Consider the following 22,433-nt stretch of genomic DNA (forward strand, 5'->3'; position numbering starts at 1 on the left):
AGAAATACAACAGCAACAAAAATGGGAGTTGTGGGCTTCAGAACACTCCCCCAGCAGGGCCATTGAATTTAAATTTCCATTATTTTGAGTGAATATGGCCCTAAGGAACCACGAAAGGATTTTTTTTTTTTTTTATGTGATTTTAGGGCAAGTCCCTCTTGCAGTGTAGTCACGTTAGTAAAGCTATATACTGTCTTTGTTTGGGGGGAAAAAAGTTTAAAAAATATATATACCTAGGAAAGAGTCCAGAAGGATACATACCTAACTGTTATCAGCGGTAGCCTTGGGGAAAGGGAATTTGAAGAGAAAGAACTTTCCTCTTTTTCTTTTAAAACTGTTTTTATATATTCCTGACGTGCTTAAATTCATTATACTCAGCATGCATTTTTGAGCAGACTGGAATGACCAAGGGAGCGCTTTAGAGCGAATGATTCATGCTTCATGGCACCAGATTGTCAAAAGACTTCTTAATGGGTGTCCATTAAGAAGCTGCCCTGGTGGGCCAGGAATGAAGATGCGAAGGGTCTGAGCTTGGCTGGTAGCAGCAGAGATGGGAAGGAAGGGGGGAGGGGCTTGTACGACATTAAGACAGGAGCCAGGGTGTGATCATTAATTTTCTGCAGCAATTTGAATGGGCTCAGGGGTGCCCCGACAGCTGGTGAAACCTTTTGGGTGTGTCTGTGAGGGTGTCTCTAGAAGGGACTAGCATTTGAAACTGCGGACCAAGGAAAGAAGATCCCTTTCACCAACACGGGTGGGAGAACTTTCTTTTACTTGAACTGGGACATCTGTTTTCTCCTGCTCCTGGACATTGGTGCTCCTGGTTCTTGGACCTTTAGACTCCAACTAGGACTTAAACCATTGGCCCCCGGATGCTCAGGCCTTTGGACCTGAACTGATTGCACCACTGGCTTTCCCGGTTCTCTAGCTTGTAGGTGGCAGATTATGGGACTTCTTGAGCCATAATTCCTGTAATTCCTGTCATCTCCTCTCTGTATGTCCATCTAGATCCTACTGCTTCTATTTCTCTGGAGAACCCTGAGTGATACTCAGAGGTATCACCTGAGTTGGCCCAAGGCTTGCAGAGTGGCTCTGTTTGCATGAGGATGGAGCCTCGATACTGATGCTGAGCTATGGAGGGACCTAAGGAGGCTGGATTTGGAATTCTCAGTGCATGAGTGGCTGAGTGGATGGATGGACAGATGAATTTTCATAGAAGGATCTGGGCTTTTAGATTTTGGCTGAATTCCTTGAAAAGCCTAATTAGGTCCTGAGGTTGGGTAGGTATTTCTCATCCTCTTCCCCTGACTTCAGGGAGGGGTAAGGCCTTTCTCTTTTTTTTGGGGGGTGGGGGTAAGGCCTTTCTAAGAGCTGGACCATTTCTAGGTGACTCCTTGGTCACTTGGATCTTTTTATGTTCTAACTATGAAAAACCCCTTTGGATGGCTTAGGCAATAAAAATATTGATTTCAGGCACAAGTAATTAGAAGATCTGAGTTGGGGGATCCCTGGGTGGCGCAGCGGTTTGGCGCCTGCCTTTGGCCCAGGGCGCGATCCTGGAGATCCGGGATCGAATCCCACATCAGGCTCCCGGTGCATGGAGCCTGCTTCTCTCTCTGCTTCTCTCTCTTGCTCTCTCTCTGTGACTATCATAAATGAATAAAAAATTTAAAAAAAAAAAAAAAAAAAAGAAGATCTGAGTTGGTTCGAGCTGAGGCCTTACCAACGGCATCAAACACCTGGTCATCTCTCAAGTGTTGTGTTCTGCTCTGTGTACATCAGTTTGGCTTCCCATGGTGGCAAAATGGAGGCAGCAGTTCCAGGTTTTACCTCTACCTTACCTAGAGGAAGACAGTTTTTTTCCCCCTAGAAGTTTCCTGAAGAATTTCCCCTCGATCCTCATTGACTCAAAATATATGTTCATTCTGAACAGAGTCTCTTTGGCTAGAGAATGCTGATTGGCTTGGGCTAAGTCAATAGAGCTATAAGGGTGATGGGGTTGGGGGATGAGGTGGGAGGGATATTAGGGAGCTGTCAGGTTCTAGTCTGGAATGATGGAGCAGGAGTGGTCCGTGTTTGTGGTGATGGTGGGGAAAGAAGAAAATGGCAGGAGGAGGGCAGTGGATTTCCCAGATTGAGAAGCAGGACAGTGGATGGTTGGGTATACTCCAGAACAGCACCTCTGAGGTTATGGGTGCAGGGCTGTGGAGGAGAATGATTATGGGGTGCTGGGAAAACCGTGCATGAAGAACCAAGGTCATGGCACCAGACGGGGAAGGGCAGGGGGGCTCCAGGGCTTTGCTGGGCTCTGAGGGAGTGAGCCAGCTAGAGACACACCTTTTTCAAAGGTTCTGTTGGTGTAAGCAGGGAACTGGTGAGTGGACCCCAGGGCAGCATGGAGCAGTGTCCCCACACAGCATGTGGGGCGCCATGGGTCCCTGCTGACTGTGGAGCTGCCATCCCAGCTGTTGGCTGTTCACCTCTGGGCTTCTTTCCTTTGAGAGGAATCTAAACCTCTATCCTGTTTAAGCCACTGCTATTTGAATTTTATATGTAGCCGAGTCTAGTCTCAACTGAGAAACTTGTCAATTCCTGAATTTCCTATTGGGTGACAATGACCTCCCTTAATATCTAAACTGGTTGGAGTTGGCGTGTCTTTTATGTGCCATTCATAGCACCCTAATGGTTCCCCTTCAAAACCCATGCTGTTAACATCCACCCTGGGCGGCCAACAACGCGGGACTGTGTTCTTCAGTTCTCCCCTCATATTGGGATCCCCACCGAGTTCCACATACCTTTCCTGCCTCTAAGCCCCATCTCTGGGCAATAAATAGCTTCCAGAAAGCCCAAACGAAAAGCAGATGTCCCAGCTCGCTGCTTCAGGGGTGGTTCACCGCTGGTGGGAACTTCAGGCGGTTGCTCTGGCACCGACCTCCACCTGCCCCAGTCGTGCCCTCCCGGTCCCCAGCAGGGTGAGGCTCCGCATGGCCTCCCCGATGCTCCTGGATGCTCCCGCCTCCCCTCTGCCCGCCAGCTCACTGCCTCCGCCGACCACATGGCCTGCCTCCCCCACAGATCCTCAGGGACAGGAGCTTTTAATAACCGGCAAGGCAACTATTGACTCAGGTTTTGCTTGCCTGCCACTAAGTTAGCATTTAATAAATGCTGGATCCTGGCTTAATAGGCCGGTCATTGTGTATCATCGAAATGGCAAATTAATTATTCAAAGCCGTACATGAGACACACCAGGGATGGAGGAGAGGGGGGCCCTCTGGTTGCTCCTTCGCAGGAAACGTTGCATCTCCTGGCCATACGGTGTGTATTTAGAGTCTAACAGCCAGCTCGTTAAATCCAAGTCTATTGGATCTAAGTGGGAGTCAGGAATTGGCGGGAGGGCGCGGGAGGGCCCAGGCGGCCTGTGCCCAGAGCAGCCCAGCCCCTGCTTCGTACCCCCATCCCGCCACGGGGATGCCAGAGCCGCCCTAAGCAGGGCTGGATTAGTGATCGTCACTCCTCTGGGGACAGAACCAGCTTCCATCCTTAGCCCGAGAAGCTTTCCCTTGATGGTAAACCCGTAAAGGGCCCCGCAACCCACAGCCACCGGTGACAGCCGCCCGCTCCGGGCGGGGGCTGCACTTTCCAGGGCCTCCCGCTGTCCAAGAGAGAGCCCAGCTTGCAGATGAGGAAACTGAGGCCTGGAGGGGCTCAACAGCCGGCCCAAGGTCACCCGTGTGCTAAATGGCAGGTGTGGGATTCAGATGCAGGGTGTTGGGGCCTTTTAGGCTCTCTGTCTCCCTGTCTCTTGTTCTAGAGCTGGGAGCACCCTGGGAGGTGCAGACCCTCGCCCCTCGGGGCCCGGGGGAGCCCCAGACCCGCCCCACCTCTGCATGCACGCCTGCCTTCTCCCCTCTTGCAGTGCCTCTTGGGCCGAGGGAGAGGAGACGTCCCGACCCACCTCCGTGCCTCTCCCTTCTCTGCCCCTGTGCATGGGACCGCAGCGTCTGTCCTCAGACCAAAAAGAAAAAAAAAATTCCCCAAGCAGAAGGAAATCACCAGGGTAGGTGAGCTCCTCGTCCGGTCTCCGTTTGCCCCTTGGATGCGGGACCGCCGAGACCCGCAGCAGGTGGAGGCGGGGACAGGCCACCGCCTGGGACGTCCGTGCCTCGGGTGAGATGCCCGCCTGCCAGGTGCCAGGGCCCACCTGCCGCTTGCCGCTGCGTGGTTCCGACCCAGGAGCCCCCCGGCCCATTCTGTTGGTCTTCTATGTAAGGGATCCAAGCCATTCATTCCTCTGATTGATTGATTGATTGATTCATTCATTCATTCACTCAACACTCACGCGTGGTTGGCCTCCTTTGTCAGGCGCTGATGGGCGGCACGAGGTCTGTGGCTCCCCGTGAGATGTTCTGGAACCCCCAGGGCAGCCCGGACTGGACAGGGAGGCAGCAGGTCCGGGTTGGAGTTCAGGGGAATGGCTTGCCCGCTTTGCCAGGGCCTCTGGTGGTGGGGGGGGGGGGGGCAGGCCAGAGGGCCCTCGGCCGGCTGCCCGGTTCCAGGGCCTGTCCGTGGATGCGGTGGGTTGGGCCCCGGGCGGGGCCGTGGGTGAGGGCCTACGAGCAAAGCTGATTCCCTTCCAGGAGCCGCAGGCGGGTGCCACGAAAGCACACACCCTACCTGAAGGTGCGTCGGGCCCAGCAGGAGCGTGCAACAGCGGGAGTGTGCACCTGCGGGAGTGTGCACCAGCCTCCACGAGGAGAATGGGAGGGAAGCTTGCTGAGCACCAAGGCCCTGCGGTGGGAACACATCAGCCAGGCTTGAGGTCGCCCAGAGGCTCAGCGTGGATGGGTACAGGAGGGGGGACAGGGAAGGAGCTGGAAGGGAGGAGCAGGCCAGATGGTGGAGGACCTGGGGCTCCACACCAGGTGAGTGCTCTGGGGAATCGCTCTCAGAAGAGTCAAAGGTTCCCAGAGGTCAGGGAGGGCAAACAGACTCCACAGGGTTGACCTCCCTTCTTCCTCACCTTATTTCTCTGTTGGATTTTCTTTCTTTATTTATTTATTCATTTGAGAGATCATGAAAGACACACACACACACACACACACACACACACACACACACACAGCTCGAGCAAGGGCAGAGGCAGAGGGAGAAGCAGACTCCCCGCTGAGCAGCGAGCCCAATGCAGGGCTCGATCCCAGGACCCTAGCATCATGATCTGAGCTGAAGGTGGACCCTGAACCGACTGAGCCACCCAGCACCCCCACACACCTTGGATTTTTCTATCGTAGGAGGAACATCACCATTCAGAGTTGTCCAGGCTCAGAACCTCAGGATGGCACAGGTTCCTCCTCCCATCCTACCTCTGTCCCCATTCGCATTAGTCTCTGAATCCCAAACCTAGTCACTTCCACCCGCACTCAGCCTCAGGCCCGCCTCCTGCTTGGCATCCTCCTGGCCGGGCTCTGCTGCTGTCTCTCACCATCCCCTTAGGCACCAGCCTCCTGACTGCTCTTCAGGCCCTCAAGGTCTTCCCCGTATTGATAACACGTGGCCAGAACTCTTTCTATACACAGATCAGATTGCACCGCCTTCTTGCAGAAGCCAACAGCACTTAGTATACCTTTTCAAGTTGGATTTCTCATAAGCAAACTCAGAGATGGAGAATTGTGTGCAAGCACTTTGGTGGGGGACATGCTGTTTTCTTTTTTTAAATTTTTTGAATTTATTTTTTCATGAGAGACAAAGAGTGAGAGGCAGAGAGACACAGGCAGAGGGAGAAGCAGGCTTCCTGGGGGGAGCCGGATGCAGGACTTGATCATGACCTGGATTCAGTGTGCTAGCATTTTGTTAAGGATTTTTGCACCTGTGTTCACAGTTTTCACTTTTGCATTGTACAGTATTTGCCTGATTTTGGTATGAGTGTGCCACGGGCCTCCTAAAATGAGAAGTTGGATTGAGGGTGGGAGTGTAGGACAAGGGACTACTGACTTTCATTTTAAGATTCTTAGCACTATATGGTTTTTTTTTTTTTTTTTTTTTTTTTAAATTATTTATTTATTTATTTATGATAGTCACACACAGAGAGAGAGAGAGAGAGAGAGAGGCAGAGACACAGGCAGAGGGAGAAGCAGGCTCCATGCACGGGGAGCCCGACGTGGGACCTGATCCGGGGTCTCCAGGATCGTGCCCTGGGCCAAAGGCAGGCGCTAAACCACTGCGCCACCCAGGGATCCCCACTATATGGTTTTTAATGATTTTGCTTTAGTACACGAAAATATTTTATAAAGATTTATTTATTCATTAATGAGAGAGAGAGAGAGGCAGAGACACAGGCAGAGGGAGAAGCAGGCTCCTCACAAAGCCGGGACCCCAAAGTGGGACTCGATCCCTGGATCCCGGGATCATGACCTGAGCCAAAGGCAGATGCTTAACTGACTGAGCCACCCAGGTGTCCCACATGAAAATAATTTTATATAAAACACTAAAAAAAAAAAAAAAAAGATTCAAACCTATGATTTTTCATGACCTGGTATTATTTGTTGGCGTGGGTATAGAGAAAGGAGTAAGGTGGGTGCAGTGAGGGCGGTAACAGGTAAAAGGGTTGAATAGACCTGGACTTGATGCAAGGTGATCGTCCCCACGCACGGAACACTTTCTGTGCTGGGAGCTGTGCCGAGTGCTTTGCGTTATCTGATTTAATCCCGACAAGAGCCTGGATTGGCTAACTACCGCTACACAGCAAACCATCCCAAAATTTAGTAGTTTAAAACAGCAACTGTTTATTCTGCAGTAAACGCAGTAATGCAGCAGGCTACCTTGCCAGAGGCCAGAGAAGGTGGATGGATTAAAGATCCCTCCACAGAACTTTTCTGCCTGCTTGGCCATTTGCTGTTTATAATTGGATGCTAAGGGAATGATTAAAAAGAGGACATGTGTGCCAGGTAGGCACATGGGCTTATCTCATTCACTGAAAGTACAATAGACAAAGGATCATCTACAAATGTGATGGGCATTCTGCAACTTGAGCGGGGCAGTTGTTCTTTGGTTTTGCTTGGGGCCACTCAAGGACTGCTGTCATCTGCCCATGTGGCTCAACTAGGGTAAAGTGACCCCGGAGGGTGACTCTCTGGCGGTCACGACACATCTGGTGATTAGCCAGGGCTGCCGGTGGGGTATCTCGGTTCTCCTCCGTGTGGCCTTCCCGGCATGATATCCTAGGTTTCTTAGATGGTGATGGTAGTCTTCCAAGAGGGCACACCCTAGTGTGCAAACACTCGTCAGCCTCTGTAGGTGTCCCATTGGATGAAGTCCCATCAGTCAAAGCAAATCACGTGACAAAGTCTAGCATCAGTGGGGGATAGAGATAGGCCAGGGCATGGGCACTGAGAGAGGGGATTCACTGGGGGGCATGCAGGGTAACAGTCTCCTACAGGATACTGTGAAGCAAGTACTTATTGTCACTCTCACTTTATAGATGAAAAACACCAAGTTAAATAGCTTGCCCAAGGTCTTCACTCGAGTCTGGCAAGGGTGGGGTATAGCCGTCTCACAGTTTCTTCTCTGACTCCCTCTGGCACCCGGCCTTGGCATTGAGTTCTCTTCCATAGTCTGTTTTCAAATTATCCTGATTGACATGGTGAGAGACTTATTCTCAGGTCTGCTGCTGGTCTTTTTTTTTTTTTTTTAAAGATTGTTATTATTTATTCAGGAGAGACACAGATTGAGAGGCAGAGACACAGGCAGAGGGAGAAGCAAGCTCCATGCAGGGAGCTGGATGTGGGACTTGATCTCAGGACTCCAGGATCACGCCCTGGGCCGAAGGCAGGCGCTAAACCACTGAGCCACCCAGACGTCCCTGCTGCTGGTCTTTTTGTGCTCAACTGTCCTCCCCAAACACACACACGTACACACACGCACACTCAATAGAGCCATGCTACCATGATTGGCCCATTTTCTCCCTTTGCACACATTCCTCTAAAGGTACTACATGGTACTTCCGCTCTCATGTTCTTTATCTATGGGGTCTGGGTGAATGAATGCCCATCACATTTGTAGAGATGACCTATAGCATCTTGCACCAATTCAGCGGATGAAATGAGTCCACACACCTCCCTGTACAGATGTCCTCTTTATAACCATCTTTTTAGCATTCCGTTACAAGAAGGAAATGGCCAAGCAAGCAGAAGAGTTCTGCACTCTTTAATGCATCCGTCTCCTTCTCTGGCTTCTGGCAGGGAAGCTTGCTGTGCTACTTCTCTCCCACCACTCTCCCCATCATTGCCATCAGAAATCTTGTAGCATCTGACAGACCGAGACAGATTGCCTCTTACTCAGTGAGGCCTGTCTTGTTGACGGGGTCCAGCCTGAAGGCCCCAAGCACCATTTCAATGTTGTTATTGGCAACATGATTGAGAGGGAAGCTGGGCCATTTGTCAACTTGGCCTTCGCAGGACTATTAGAGTGAAGCAAGAGATAAAATATATTTTGTTTTCAACAAGGTCCCGTTTCTGTCCTACATGATCAACTCCAAGATGCCATAAAAATAGGGCTTCTTGGTACCCTACTTTTAGGGTGCTTTGAAACCGTTAGGAGAGGTGCAAGCAGAGAACTGAGGGTTAGTCCTCACTGAGGAGCACGATACTGCTCTGTGATTGTTGTTTGTGTTGGATGGAATAGTGCCACACACACACCCCCCCCATCACACCATAAGGATGTCCAGATGTCCAAGTCCAAGTCCCTGGAACCTGTGAAAATGTTTGTTACTCGGCAAAGGGGAGTCAGGCGTGCTTCACAGGTGATTTTAAAATAGGGAGAGTCTCCTGGGTTATCCTCGTGGGCCCAAGGTAATCAAAAGTGGCAGTAAGTGTGGTAGAGGGAGGTTGAAGAATTAATGACTGGGAACAATTCAACCAGTTGGCTTTGAAGACACAAGGAGGTCATAAGCCAAGAGATGTGGGCAGCCTCTAACAGCTGGAAAACACAAGGAAAAGAATCTTCCCTCTGGTATCCAGATGAAATGCAGCCCTGCTGATACCTTGATTTTAACCCGTTTCAGACTTCTGACCTCTAGAAAAGTAGGCTAATAACATCTGTGCCATCCTAAGCCACCAAGTATGTGTTAATTTGTTACGGCAGCAATAGGAAACAAATACACCACTTTTCATTAGCTCTGGAGTAAGGGTCAGAGTTTAAAGAATACCCTCCTTGTGTTTACGGAGGACTTCAGCATACATGGTAGGAGCAGGGTTCATAGCTTGCGGTGGGAAAATTCTCCCACCCGTCACATTTTCATAGAAAACCATCTTAGAGCCACACTACTCCTATACCAGAGAGACTTAGCTGATCGGTGAGGTTGCATTAGCAATTACTGAGCGTGCTCTCAGTTAGTGCCTGAGTTTATTTGCTCAAGATTTGGTGGGCCGGCAATTTAGGCAGAACCCAGTCAAAATTGTTATTCTTGGTTCTCTGTGGTATAATAATTGGGTTCGCCCATGTGCCGGTGGTCAGTTGGCATGTTGATGGGGGTTCGCCGCTCCCGGATGATGTCATTCACAGGTTCAGAGTTGCCAGAGGTTGCAGCTGGGGCACGCTGGTTTTCATCCTTGGTGAAAGCCAGCTGAGGCTTCCTCACTTGGCATCTGGGCTTGAAGAGGGAGCATGCAGAGGGCTCTTTTGGTCTCAGCTCAGAAATTGCATAATGTCATTCCACTACTTTCCGTTGGCCAAAGCGAGTCGCCAAGGCGGCCTAGATTCAAAAGAGAGTTGAGGGATGAAATCTATTTCTTGATGGGAGCAGGGGTGACCCCGTATTGCAAGGGCACACGCGTGCAGGGATGGGAGGAACTTGCAGCTCAAACTTCCGCACTCTCTGTGCTGCCTTTCTCTGGCTTGATGGCCTGGGGCCGGCATACATCCTTCTGCTCTTGCCTCTTCTGGGGCCAGCTCTGCCCTGGAGGGGAGAGGCCTGCTGTTGTCCAGCTGCTGTGACTGTTGAAGCGATGTCTCAGCATAATTCAGAGAGGAAGGAGTGCAAAATTCACTCGGGCCTCAGGGTCAGTCCCCACACACCAGTCCGGGAAGCCAGTCATCCACCTGTTACTAGGACCTCTTTCTGATGCCTCCGTGTGTTTCTCAATTTCTTCAGAATCTGGAGGGGAGAAAGGCATGATTAATTAATGCCTCAAGCACTTAGCGGTGACTACCCGAAGGGGCTAGAGACCTAACCAGTGACAAGCAGGGGAATGTTTAGGAAGGACAAAACCAGGGTCGTGTTCTAAAAGAGAAGGTTCAAACTACCAATAGAAACAAGGAAGTGGGATGCACGAGACAAAAGGCTTTCATCATCCGTGTGGACCAACTGTAAAATGTCCCAACAATTCGAATGTTAAAGCAAGACTGACAGAATTCTGGAAAGCATTTGCTGGTTTTGCATTTCCAGTCTGCTTAAGTCAGTTTTGCAGGATAGCTGATAGTCGGACAGGTCTCCTGGGACGGCAGTGGAGGGTAATGTGCACTGGCATGTAAACGCTCAAACACCTAGTTCATCTTTTTTCATAGACAACCCAAAGGAGTGTATATTGAACAGACACACTTACGTGATTGTTGTTGATGCAGTTGATAACAGGACACAGCAAATGAAGGGTCTCTAGGGGTAGGTGAGATTTATCCAGTTGGCGCTTAATCCAGACGTCTTTCTCTTCACACAACAATGATGGTGACAAGTCAGAGTGATAGAGAGGCTCTCATTCTCTAGCAGCAGCAGCAGCAGCAGCAGGAGGAGGAGGAGGAGGAAGCGGGATGAAAGGCATTGGCGTGAGGCCACAGGCAGCTTTGTGGTTAGGGCAGATATAAGGAAGCAGTGCACCATGGTGGGATTAAATCATGGATTTGCAAATTACTCACTTTGCAACCTTGTAAGGGTGAAATGAAATGAAATGCATTTGGAATGTCTACTGCTGTGCCTAGCACATTGCAGGTGTGCAGTAGTGATAGCTGTATGAAAGCCAGATTTGCAGAACTGATGGTGAGAGTTGTGATTCAAGCCGTGGCATGGATCTGTGCAGTAGCTAGTAAGAACAGAAAGAGCTAGGGTGGTAGAGATGTGGTTGAAACCGCAACCGGGTGTTAAGGATTGCATTTGCAGGAAGCGAGTCCAGAGCCAGAGACAGTATTAGAACTGACACATCACTCGGAGAGAATTCTCAAGGAACTAATGGGTCTGGTCTGAAAAGCCATGGACTGGTCTGGCAGGGCTGAGGGGATGAGAGGTTGGTGCAGGACCAGCCGACCACAGATTGAGCAGAGCTGAGCCACACTGGGACAGTCAGCTCTCCAGGCTGCACCCATCACAGAGACACCGTGTGAGTTCCCACTGGGCAACTCTCCAATCTTTCCTCTCCTCGTCTTGGCAAGGCTGGTTTGTCTTCCGAAATCCTCAGCTCGAACAGCTCTTGGAATGTTCTAGTGTGACAGGTAAGGGAACGGACAGAAAGTGGAGCAAGGGCACGCTCTCCAGGTTGAGGCCTTCCGCCGGTCTCTCGACGGCTGGGAAAGACCACGCCCTGGCTCAGCTCCTTCACGCACAAACTGGATTCTGGGTGCCTCTCTCAGATCTTTCTGCGACCTGCCGTAGCTGATAGAGGGAGAGACTCAAACCATCTTTCTGAATATCAGCCCTCAAGTTTTTGGCTGCCGTCTTGTCATAACGATGGCTCCTTAGGGACAGGGAATCACATGCTAAAGTGACTGGTGTCCTTGGGACGGTTCCTCACTTTCTCCCAATGTGGAGCTGGGGGAGGAAGGAGAGGGGGGAGGTGGATACTCCTCCTTCCAAGACGTGGAGGCAAGAAAGACCTCTCTCCTCCCAGTGCTCTGTGGTAGCAGTAGTGGGGCCAGACTGCGCACTGCAGCTCAGGTGTGCACAACCAGGAACAATGCCCTTGATGTAGTCATTGCTCTCCTTCTACTGTGAAACCCTTACAAGAGCAGGGGAAGAAACCCACAAACACCAACAAACGAACATGTCAGTGAAAGACTCTCCGGCTCTTTCAGCTCAGAAGCAGCCCCCTGCTTCCTGTCAGGTCCGTTGTGCACCCTTCCTCTGTTCCATTCTCATTCCCTGGAGCCTTGCTTCCTCCACTTCTTGACTCATGTGGCAACTGGAGCACGTCTATCATTCAAGTCCGGGGATCCAAACAAAATCATACCCCCTTTTTCTTGATTCCAATTCCTGCAGGGACTTTGAGGAACCCAACCTGGGATGGTCGCAACTTGTGCTACCCACTGCTGGTCCCGTGAGTCATGGCAGGGAAATGAGATAATACTTTACAAAATGAGGGCCAGGGCCTCCCTGCTGTGGACGAGGAGGGAGCCGAGGGTTTCCCCATGAACCCAGCCCATATTGCCCAGAATGACCCACTTTCCTGTCTCAGTTGGGTGAGGGTTCCGGGGAGTTAAAGATCCCATCTATGAGATTTGGGAGGGGTGGGGGCGGAGTCTGTCTCTCCCTGCCGCCCTACCCATCCTCTCTTTGGAGGACACTGGCCCCTGTGACATTGGCCAGCAGCTGGCAGTGGCAAGGAGAGCCCACGGGACATGCCCACTGCCTGGGGCCTTCAGCTGAGGGCGCATGGGGGGCTTGTAGCTGCTAACAGCTGTGGGGCGGAGGGTCAGGCCACGGCATTGACTGAAACAATCTCATTCGCCTTTCAGTTTATGGTCCAAGAAACAAAAATAATATTTAATGAGAAAAATCTTCTTTGTTTAATTACGGTAAATGTCAAGGTTGAATCCAAGTGCTTTGCTTAAGGTCAAATGTGCAGTGCTATCAAAAAGCATTTAAACCGGGGCTGATGGGCTATTAAAACCCCGGCTGGTTAAAATGAGGTGCTGTCCTTCGTCCGTGATTTATTTGCCCCATTTGGAAGCAGTGACGTTGGAGCTAGTACAGTCCCCAGCAGCCCGGGCATCGCTCTTCTCCTTAGGCTAACGAGGGACTCCCCAGTGAAATCAGTGCCCAGGGCTCCCAAACGCTTACCTCTGGGGCTGAGGAATCCCATTTCCATTAGATCAGTGGTTTACAGAGGTTCCGTGCCCGGCTTCCCTCCCCGAGTTTCTGCTCTCCTGGGTCAAGGATGAGACCTGGCGCTGGGATTTTCTTAAGGCTCCTAAGTGAAGTGTTTCTAATATATAGTGGGGGTTTCAAACGTTGGGGTTGGGTGCTCATTTTCATTAATTAAGATGCTCAAAGCTGATGCCCTGCTGTGCCCTCTGCCTTCCTGTGTATCACTCGGTCTTTGCTCCTAGTGTTCATTCAATCCAAATTTCTCATCTTCCCTACCGCCTCTTATTGTCAGAGTGCAGAGCCTCCTCCTAAGCGACAGTCTGTATTGTCAAACTCCAGAAAGGGCCAAGTTGCATCCCCCCCACGCCTTTGTCCTTGGCAGTGAATGGGATAGGAACCATCAGCCCAAACTTCCCTAGCTCCCTGCTAAAGGAGTTAGCACTTCTGAAGTGCTTAGGAATGAGATGAGAATTCAGACTGTGGAATAGGCCCCTTCAGGTAGTCGGAAAAGAATGGGATAGCAGAACTTTCCTGAGCAGCGAGGAAATCTTTCTCCTGTTATTTATGCACACTGCTTCACTGTTCCTTCTTTCTTTCTTGTCATACAATAGAAATAATGATCTTGGTACTGGACTCTGTGCTGCGCCAGGACAATTAATCACCCACCCAGTCATTTATTTCCTCATACTCTCTTCCACCAGGACCATTATCCTGTAGGTAAACAGAGGTGCCAGTAAATCACGGACAGAACACAAGTCGGTGGGAGAATAGTTGATTAAGCGTCTCCATAACTTACGGTTATAGAGCACCTCTCATCCCAAAGGATCTCCAAGCACCAGGTAGACTGATGTGCGCCACTACCCAGCCTCTCTATATGTCATGTTCCACCCCATTGCCTCGGGGGGTGGAATGTTTATTGCCCTTGTCATACAGTTACCCTCAAAGCTGCAGTCACAGCGAGACAGGAGGCAGAGAAAGGAACTTCTCACTTCCTTGTCCTTTCAAGGAGCAGAATCAACTACCCCAGCAGGAACTCAGCAGCAGCCAGAGGGTAACCTCCCCGCCCTCCCGGGCAAAATTTCTTTGGTTTAAGAAATGCTGCAAACACTAGAAAATCCTATGTTTGTTCTTCTGAAGGTGGCGACAACAGAGCAGCCATCGAGGTTGGGCGGTGAGCTGGGACAAGATCTAAAGTAAATGTCACCAGGGTGGAAATGCTTCAGTATCTGCTAGAATCATAGTCCAGGGGAGAGAATCACTCTAGGGAAGGATCACTTATCATAATCCTTTAGAACTATTCATGATAACTCTGCTCTTTATTTTTGGATTTTTTTTAAAGATTTATTTATTTGAGAGAGAGAGAGAGAGCAAGCGCATGAGCCGGGGAGGGGCAAAGGGAGAGGGAGGGAGAGAAGCAGGCTCCCCGCTGAACAGGGAGCCTGAGGGGGCCTCGAGCTCCTGACCCTGAGATCAAGACTTGAGTCGAAATCCAGAGTTGGACGCTCGAGCTCACTGAGCCACTCAGGGGCCCCTCTGCTCTTTAAACTTTTATAACAAAAATTAAAAAAATAAAAAATATAAAAAAACTTTTATAACGTACGGGCTCCTTTGAAAGAAGGAAACAACTTCCATTTCCCTCCAAGTACACACTACAATTGTTTGATGATAGTGCTACTTTGAAACTTGTCACTCTAGCTCTGATGTCTGTATAAAACCAAAGCCACGTTAAATTCAAGCAAGTTAAATTCAGTTCAGTATACAGTTGACCCTTGAACAATGCCGGAGTTAGGGGTACTGACCTCCCGTGCAGTTGAAAATCCATGTAGAACTTTCGACTCCCCCAAAACTTAAGTACTAATAAATCGTCCACTATTGATGAGAAGCCTTACTGATAACATCGTTGATTAATATGTATTTTATGTTATGCATTATATGCATCATATACCGTAATCTTACAATAAAGTTAGCTAGAGAAAAGAAAGTTATTAAGAAAATCAGAAGAAAGAGTATTCAATTTCTAGTATTGTACCGTATTTATAAATATGTATAAAACCCACGAATACGTGGATCCACACGGTTCAAACCCACATTGTTAAGGGGTCAGCTGTAATTCAATTCAATGCAAGTTAAATTCAAACAAAACTCAATTCAAAAAATTCAAAAAAGCCAATGTGATTCTATTAATTAATTAATTTCATGGGAAGGATGATGTTTTGCTGAAACCAAATTACCTCTCAAGTGAGGACATGATATTGACTGCTGCCTCATTAGTTCTTTTGGCATATGTATCCTACTGGGTGCCATGTGATGATCCGTTTTTCCATCATTTCTATTTGGACTGCTCTGGAAACTCCCTTTGTGAAGTATCCTATTAATTTATTTGGCCTTAATTTGGGGCAAACCCAGCATTTCTGTGCTAAGTCTCTGTCTGTACCTCTGGAACAAACAAGTCCATTGAGATTCCCATGGTATGATTGGATTCTATGGGGTCATTAGAATGATGCATGAGATGGGAACATTCAATTTTAAGACCATGATCAAAAGGAAACCCCCCCCCAATTAAAAAAATCCTCATAAAAATTTTTAAGACTCTCCTGGGTTCTATGGGAGCCATGGACCCCATATTAAAACACATATGTTCCAGATTCCCACCTCATAGAGTACAGGCGCCAGTCACCCCTTCTTACTGCTATTCTGTTGTATCAAAGAGACATGAACCCCTTTGTTGCTTGAGCCACTGTATTTTGGGGCCTCTGTGTTACCACCCCTTAATCTACGCTCAGTTTGATACAGAAAGTGAGAGTTGGAGATCCTGTTTTTTTCTTCATTCAGCAACGTGTATTATGTATTTATGTGCCAGGAACCATAGAGGAAGGGGTTTATTGCAATTGCATTAGTGGTAAATCTGGGGCAAAATGCAGGTCTTCTGACATCCAGCCCAGGACTCTTGCCCCCACATGCTTCCTCCTCAGCTAGTTGTGTGGCTGATCCTCAACCATTGCGATTAATTAGGGGGAGGGCCTGGTCTTCTCAGAACTGAGCGTGGCCTGGTGGGCTTTCCTCTCACACGGCTTGTGTGACTCCTGTTTGTTTGGGATTTTATTTTGTGAAGGGGGAAAAATAGGGACAGTCCAAAACAAATTAAGAGGAGTTACTAATCCAGAAGAAATGTGTATTCATCACTGCAGGACCAGCCCTATCCCCTGTGGATAGAGGGATGCATGGGGAAGGAAGCTCACAGTATTTCAGGAAGATGACTTGCCAGCAATAACATTGTTAGGAGAAGATGGAAGTTGGAGTGAATCGTCCAAGCCAGTGTTTATACTGGGGAGGAGAACGAACTGGAGGCAGTTTCGATGCCCCACCTCAATGTTCCAAAGTAGAGTCCCAGGGACAAGCAAAGAAAGTAGCGAAAAGCACGGTGGAACATTATAGGTTTTCCTCCCCCTTCCCCCGAAAGTCATTCTTTCTCGCATCATCTTGTTTTGTCTTCCCTGGAGCATGATTATAGTTAGAAATGTTCATCTTCATTTTTTTTGGTTCACAGTTTTGTCGTCCCTTAAACAAGATATTTCCACAGATGACTTGTTTAGCATTGAGTCTCTCGTGGCCCGAACACACTCTCAAAAGTATCGCTGAAGGAATAAAGGAAGAAATGAATGAATGAAGGAGTAGGAAGCAGAAGATGAGCCACCTGAGTCATGAAACGTGCCACCATTCAGCCACCCTGGTGAGAGCAGGAAGATCAGATTTTGTCACTAGAGACGAAGAAAGGCCTTGACGGCTCCTGTTAGGGTATTCCAGAATAATGCCCCTGCCCCAGGGCTCCCAGAATTTTCGTTGGGGGGCCATGAAAGTGCTCCTTGCAGACCTCTGGCCACCCGGGGTGAAAGTGACCAGGGGCTCTGGCTCCTGAAATCCACTGATGTGAATGTGTGGACGCCACACATCCTGCTCCCAGCCTGCGGCCTGCGTGGCGGGGATACTAAGTCACAGCTGGTCCTGGGACACCAGCACTCCTCTGACAGCTGACTTCAGCTTGAAAGACTCCCTGACAGCTTTGGAGAATCCCCCTTGGACTGCAAGGTGGTCTCGGACACTTCCACCCACCCTTCCCTCCCTCTCCCCTTCACTCAGGACCAGACTCCTCACATCACAGTCCGGCGGCTCTCCCAGACTTTTCTGACTTCTTCCCTGTTTTCTCTTCCAGATGATTCCCCTACCCAATCCTCAGATATTTAATCTCACGGAAGTCTTGATTCTCAAAGGACTTGGGCTATAGCAGCCTTTAAGGACAGTCCTGGGGCCTGTGTCAGTTGGACGGAAGGCTGACAGGCTGACCCCCAGTACCATCAAATTTTGAATGCAACGTCTGCTGTCACAAAGCCACGCTCCAGCTTGCCCAGATCCAGCCTCAATTTGGAAGCCCCAACGGAAAAGCAGAGGTATAAGGCAAACGCTTATTTATTAGTCCACACTCTAGACGTGAGCACTGACAGGAAAAGTAAATATCACAGGAAGGATAGGAAGTTGAATAGGAATCTCCCTTGAGTGCACAGCCTTTCTTGCCATGGGGAAGGATGTCAGCTTTGACAGGTGGTAGCGTGTTTATTGAACTTTTGAAGGCGGGGGCCCCTGGGTGGCTCAGCGGTTGAGCGGTTGAGCGTCTGCCTTTGGCTCAGGGCGTGATCCCGGGCTCCTGGGATCCAGTCCCACATGGGGCTCCCCGCAGAGAGCCTGCTTCTCTCTCTGCCTACATCTCTGTTTCTCTCTGTGTGTCTCTCATGAATATATCAATAAAATTAAAAAAAAATTTGAAGGCAAAAGAGAGGAGATAGAGAGCTTAGGTGGATAGTAGCAGCTCTGGGATTGGAGGTTCTTAAACATGCAGCTTTGTCAGCCTGTGTAATTACAGAAGTAGGAGGTAATTGGACAACACTTGTCAAAAATGAAATCTCGTAGTGTGCCTGGGAGGAAAACGGATGGGAACATTTTTTCTGACGAATGGATTTCCTAGTCCCCACCTCTGCATTCTCTGGAACGTTCTCAGCCTGGCAAGACACATAACTTTTTCTTCTTTTATTAAGTTTTACCGATTCATAATATAGCAAGAGAAAATGTATCAGTTATCTACTGCCACATAACAAGTGACCCCAAAATATATTGACTTAAAGCCGACACTTTTTATCTTCTTAGTTGCACCAGATTCTAGGTCAGGAATCTGGTGCAAGTTTGTCGGTCCTCTGGTCTGTCAGTGACTATCATCAAGGGATCATCTGGGCTGCTGTCATTTCAAAACTCAGCTGGGGAAGGTTGTTTCTGTGTGATTGTTGGTGATATTCAGTTTTTTTTGTGTGGGCCACTGCACTGAGGGCCTCAGTGGTGCCTGGCTGACTCAGTGGAGCATGAGATTCTTGATCTTGGGGTTGTGAGTTTGAGCCCCACATTGGGTGTAGAGATTATTTGAAAGAAAAATTCTTAAAAAAATATTTTTAAAACCCTCCAAACTTGGCTTTAGGACCTAATGGAAGAATTTCATGGAAGGGTGAGAAGTTACAACGACCCTTCCAAGGGTATCATCCTTTCTGCGGCTTTATGGGCATTTGCAGAGGACAGATGATTGACTGGCACTCAGATTGTGCTAGCCAAACTTCTCCACCCAATTCCTAGTAATAAATGTGCCATGGGTCCCAAAACAGTCAGTTGCAAACAGAAAGTTTCCCCAAGTGTCACGCTTTGTCACAGAAGTTCACAAGCATTGTATATTGTAGGCCATAATAGATGTGTTTGTTTGAATATAAAAGTACAAAACCTCCTCACCATGGAGCAATACTGATTTTGCAAGGTGAGGCACCATGTGGATTCAGTTTGAAGGGCCTGGCAAAGATTTCGGGGCACCACTTCTCTTTTGATGAGTCACCTCTGCTGAGTCACCGGTGCCCATTTCCTCCGTGACAAGGAGAAGTTAACTACTATCATCTGCTAATAGGAAAACATGGAGGGATTTTGCAACGTGTATTTATTTTTTGTTATTTTAGGCAGCCAGCCTCCCCGTTCGCTAGCTCTGGGTGGTCCGCACATGAGCCATGTTAAACCCCTCCGGGGCGCAGCAAGCTCTCTCTGGCCTCGAGTTGTGTGAACAGGTAATGCTCTCAGCCTAGACGGTCTTTTCCTGCCTTGTGTCCCTGTGTGATTTTGCCTTCCCCTTTTATATTCCACTTAGAGAGTCAGGGGAGGTCTCGGAGGAACAGTGGCACATCATCTGAGCTAAGGGCTGCACCTGCTCTGTGTTCCCTAAGTCACCCTCCTTTCAGTGTTCAGATGAAATAAACCTACAGTGACTAGCTAATGTAATTCAACATTTCCTCCTGTCTCCGTGTGAGCTGCTTAAGGACAAAGACTCTGACTTTTCTTCTTCATACACCCGCTGTGGGTATAAAGCATCCTCTATTTGGCATGCTGTAGATGTTCAAAAAAACACCTCTTGGCAAATCAGTGGCCCTCAAACATTTTGGTCTAAAGACCTTGTTATAGCATTAACATTTACTGAGATTTCTGAAGAGCTTTTGTTTATATGGGTTATATCTATCAGTATTTACCATATTGAAAATTGTAACTGAATAATAAGGCATAGTCCTTAAAAATCTGTTAGCAAGTCTTTAAAAAAATAAGCCCAAGAGCAGCCCTGGTGGTTCAGTGGTTTAGTGCCGCCTTCAGTCCAGGGCCTGATCCTGGAGACCCCGGGATGGAATCCCACGTCGGACTCCCTTCTAGGAGCCTGCTTCTCCCTCTGCCTGTGTCTCTGTCTCTCTCTCTCTCTCTGTGTCTCTCATGAATAAATAAATAAAATCTTAAAAAAAAAAAAAAAGCCCAAGAGTGTTCTCCAGACTTTGAGAGAGAGAAACGGAAAGAAGGGAATGAGAGAGAAGCTGTGTGTGATGGGTCTCAAGCAGGGGTGCCTTCAAGAACCTTACAGTTTTCTAACTGCAGTGTGGCCTGGGAGCAGGAGAGTGATTCTAGGCACCCACACGTATCCAGAGCCTCAGACAAGAAGAAAAGGAAGCTGCATCTGGGGCGATCGGGGCCAAAGACTTTGGATTGGTAGAGGTTAATATCTGCCGTTCAGACCCCAGTGGAGCTCAAGATAGAAATTAAGCCGAGTTATAGAAAGGAAAATTAGACTTCTCCTTTACATGAGTTTCTGGACTGACATTTTGTCATGACTGCCACCGTTTTATAGATGAGAAACCAAACTTCGTGATAGCCAGGCACTTGCCCAAGGTGACACAGCTTAAGTGGCTTGGCTGGGATTCAGACACCAGGATCCCGGTTCCTAGACCCGGTGTTGTTTTGTCTCCCAGAGGACCCCCTCAAGGCTGGGGGGCTTCAGCAGCCCACCTGACCATTCAGGGCAGACTTAGAGATGAAACGGTATCTGGCAGCCTGTGCTCTAAGACAATGGCGTTCTGTATCTTGAAGGAATATGGTGAAATCCTACAGTGAATTCTGTTATATCTGAGTTTCTGTTGACTTTCCCAAAGACCATGAGAAACACCTGTTGGCCAAGCCTTGGTTTTTTAAATTCTGGCTTTGCAAATGATTAGCTTTGGAACCTTGGGAAAGTGATCTAACCTTTCACCTACTTCCCTGACCCTCTCCCTCCCCCCATGAAATGGGGATCCTAATATTTATCTCCTTGTTCCTTCAATGTGTGTTGTGCATAGTGACTTCCTTCCAAAGACTACATAGGGGAAGGGGGGCGGGGGAGAGGAATTTTACAATGGAGAAACCTGCCAGAGGCCACCTCAGCCAGGAAATCTCAGTTAACATCATCAATGATAGGTCAAGTTGATAAAGGAACCCTTGCTGCATTGTGCTGAGGAAGGCACTTGACCTCTGGTTTCCTCTTCCAAACTCATAGCCCCAGTGTAATCATGATAAAACCACTAGAAAAATCTCACTTTTGATCCACAGAATACTAATTTTCCTTAAAACTTTCATAGTCATCAAAAACAAAGAAAGGCTGAGAAACTTTCATGAAGTCAAGAGGAGCCTAAGGAGATATGATTAAAAGTGATATGCTAACCTGGATAGGGTCCTGGAACAAACAAACAAATGAGGATATTAGGGAAAACTAAGGAAATCTGAATCTGACTTTCGTGAAAAATAATATATCAATATTAGGTCATTAACTGTAACCAGTGTACCGTACTGTGGTGATATAAGAGACTCTACATGATCTTTGCAATTCTCCGTAAATCTAAAGCTATTCTAAAGTAAGAAGTTTATATAAAAAAAGGAAAAAATGAAAGGATAGTGATATGTAAGTGAGAAAATCGTATTGGACATAACAAGGAGGTATCCTTGAATGTGTTTTATTTGACTTAAAGAAAACTAGAATTCTCAAACCCAGTTTCGTATTCTGGTAAAATACACATAAAGCGTAACCATCTTAACCATTTTGAAGTGTACGCTCAGTAGTATTAAAGACGTTCATAATGCTGGGCAAGCATCACCACCACCCATCTCCAGAATTCTTTTCGTCTTGTAAAACTGACACTCAGTGCCCACTAAATAGTAACTCTCCATCCCAGCCTCCCCCGCCCCTGGCAGCCACCGGTCTACTTTCTGTCTACAGGATTCCGACTACTCTTAAGTACATCATGTCAGTATTTGTCTTTCTGTGTCTGGCTTATCCCACTTACTGTAATGTCCTCAGAGTTCCTCCGTGTTGCAGCACATGTCAGAATTTCCTTCCTTTTGAAGGCTGAGTGATACTCCATTGTATGAATCCATCACTTTGGGCCGCTATGTCCATCTGGACATAAGGGGTTGCTTCCATAGGGCAGCTACAGTGGATAGTGTTGCTATGATCGGGGTGTAGGAACAACTCTTTGAGGCTCTGCTTTCAGTTCTCTTGAGGGTAAATACCCAGGAGTGGAATTGCTGTATCATATGGTAATTGTATTTTTAATTTTTTGAGGAACTGCCGTATTATTTTCCACCGTGGCTGCACCACCAACAGTGCACAAGGGTTCCAGTTACTCCACATCCTTACCAACACTTGCTGTTTTCTAGGGGTTTTTCTTCTTCATTGTAACAATCCTACTGGTGACACCTCATTGTGGTTTGTTTTTCTTTTCCCTAACGATGAGTGATGTTGTGCATCTTTTCATACACTTGTTGTCCATCTGTACATCTTCCTCAGAGAAATGTCCATTCAAATTCAAGTCTCTTGCCCATTTTTGAATCAGGTTGTGTTTTCATTGTTGAGTTTTAGGAGTTGTCCATATTTTCTGTATTTGCAAGTATTTTCTTCCCTCTGTTGGTTGCCGTTTTTTACTCTGTTAATAGTGTCTTTTGATACACA

General features: G+C 48.2%; 1 protein-coding gene across 7 annotated transcripts in view; it reads left to right on the forward strand.

Moving 5' to 3' along the window:
- PAMR1 (peptidase domain containing associated with muscle regeneration 1) overlaps nt 1-22,433 on the forward strand; it is a 158,375-nt gene that overhangs the window by 15,876 nt on the left and 120,066 nt on the right. Inside the window, exons 1-2 of one of the 7 annotated variants that reach the window (XM_049097024.1) lie at nt 17,317-17,508; nt 19,102-19,206. The exons of the other annotated variants lie outside the window; for them this stretch is intronic. The gene's annotated coding sequence lies outside the window, so the exon portion shown is untranslated. Of the gene's footprint in view, nt 1-17,316; nt 17,509-19,101; nt 19,207-22,433 lie in introns of those variants that run through there. 7 annotated transcript variants of the gene reach the window in all.

This window comes from Canis lupus, chromosome 18, assembly GCF_003254725.2.
Source record: "Canis lupus dingo isolate Sandy chromosome 18, ASM325472v2, whole genome shotgun sequence".
In the NCBI taxonomy this organism is placed as follows: domain Eukaryota; kingdom Metazoa; phylum Chordata; class Mammalia; order Carnivora; family Canidae; genus Canis; species Canis lupus.